Genomic DNA, 2,185 nt, shown 5'->3' with positions numbered 1-2,185 from the left:
TATAATACAATATAAAAACAAACTACATTTTCATTTGTTTGTCATAGTAATTGATCAAATGAGGTCATAAACCTGATCAACTTCTCCTTGAGGTACCGAGTTCTAAAAGGAAATGCAGGAGGAGTGAGTCTTTTCTGTCTGTGCTCACAAACTCTGGAACGCTTTGACACTAAATATCAGACGAGCGTCTTCCACGTCCATCTTTAAAACTAGACTCAAGACTCATTTTTATAGTCGAGCTTTGACTCACACATGAGATTTTACTTTGATTTTACATTCAAGTTTTATTGTATGCTTTCACTCTCAGTGTTTCTTTGATCATGTTCTTATCTTTATGCTGTCCTTTATTTTGTTCTGATCTTTTTATTCACTTCTTTATAAGATTTATTCCATTATGTTTTAAGGTTTTAATGTTCAGTACTTCATTTCAATTTCAAATTGCATTAGAGTGCTTTATAAAAAAAGCTGATAATGATGATTATAAATGATATAAACGATAGAAGAGAAATGGGACAATAGACACTTTTCTATCACCCACACAGTATGTATCATCTTACCGTCCAGAACCCAGCACACAGACCCTTCACTTTGCCCTCTGGCAGGCGTTACAGGAGTCTGCGGACTGAAACCACCAGGTTCTGGAACAGTTTCTTCCCAACTGCTACCACACATCTGAACTCTGCGTCCTGACACCCTCTGGGCAGAATAAACATAATAAACACCTTTATGGCTGTATTTTTAAACACACTCACAAAAACACATGGACTGAATCACCACTAATACTACCTGCACTTTATCTGTTGAATTTTTACCTGTACATTTTTCATACTGTAAATACTTGTTAATACCTCTCACTGCTACTTATTCTACTTGCACATTGTGTGTGTGTATATATATATATATATACCTGCTAAAACAGTGGATGGATACAAACTGCATTTCGTTGCTGTGTACCTGAGACACATGCAATGACAATAAAGTTGAATTCTATTCTATCTAGTTCAGATCAATGATCTGCAGTCAGGAGAGGCAGAAACACAGTAGAATACAGCTGCAAAAGGATTAAAAATAAATAATCACTGTTAAACATGTCTGTTTTATGATGATTCTTTTCTGTGCAGATTTTCAACATTTCTTTGGTAAAAAAAAAATGTTGAATTTTCTGCTGTAATCCAGGAGAACAGCAGCAGAGACACAGACAGACATCTCTTTAGTCCAGCTTTGACATTGTTTTGACATGTCCACATGTTTTCATTGGATTTGAAACATTTGACTAAGAATTCCTTCAACCTCATTTCATGAAACCTCTGGGATGTTTCTGTGTTTCACAGTCCAAACAAACCTGACCGGGACATCCCTAGAAAGAAGATTGAACTCATTCATTTAAGAAAGAAAGAAACCCGAGAGAAGCAGCAGCTGAAAAAGACCAAATCCAATCAAATCTGATGAAGAAGAAGTGAACATACCTATGTGGTGGAGCCATAAACTGTAAAAACAATGGACAGATCGAGCACCGAGGTCCCCCATTGCAAATGTATTACTTCCTCTCCTCGCGAAAGTAGGCCGCCGCTTTCACCGTCAATTCCTGAAATGGATACCGTTTAGGACCGCATGTATTATATGCACGCAAAAACTGGTTTTGGCGTATATTATACACGGTATTTCCCAAATCGTGGTATATGTACGCATTTTACTGAGACTTGGCTGATTGTACAAGTCATTGTTGAAGCCTTTGAGGGAGAACCATCCCAACATTTGATTCTGTCAGCGGTCCTTTTGGATTTACTTACATTTATTCCTTTTTGTCGAGATAAAAGGAGCATTTGGGTTACGCTGCTGTAGACCGGCGCATGTCCCCCTCGCGCGCGCCGCAGCTGGTCTCTTTAAAAGCAGCCACGTTAGTCTGATCAGATGCACATGAGAAGTGCTTTCAGCGGTATTTAAAATAAATAACCATCCTAACAAGTGAACAGCTGGATCTTCTTTCTGTTTGAAAATACGTACCGGTCCTTTAATGTTTCTCGCGCTCCTCAGACGGCTGCGTCTAATTCAGGCTGAAGCTGGAAAAGTTCGGCGAAAATGAATCTTTGGTTGGTGATTTTATGCGCATATGCAACTTAGATTTCATAAGCTACAATCAAAACAGTGAAATAAAGAAAAACGAACGTTAAAACAAAGAAAAAAG

General features: G+C 38.1%; 1 long non-coding RNA gene across 1 annotated transcript; it reads right to left on the bottom strand.

Moving 5' to 3' along the window:
* Positions 1 to 395: 395 nt before the first annotated feature.
* LOC118598293 lies at positions 396 to 1,900 on the bottom strand. The gene is made up of 3 exons (XR_004947424.1): positions 1,791 to 1,900; positions 1,467 to 1,585; positions 396 to 696 (listed from the first exon to the last, which is right to left on the bottom strand). It is a non-coding gene; the product is annotated as an uncharacterized LOC118598293 (long non-coding RNA).
* Positions 1,901 to 2,185: the final 285 nt, after the last annotated feature.

This window comes from Oryzias melastigma, unplaced genomic scaffold (genome assembly GCF_002922805.2).
Source record: "Oryzias melastigma strain HK-1 unplaced genomic scaffold, ASM292280v2 sc00300, whole genome shotgun sequence".
Classification (NCBI taxonomy): Eukaryota; Metazoa; Chordata; class Actinopteri; order Beloniformes; family Adrianichthyidae; genus Oryzias; species Oryzias melastigma.
This window is presented reverse-complemented; position numbering and strand designations above follow the sequence as displayed.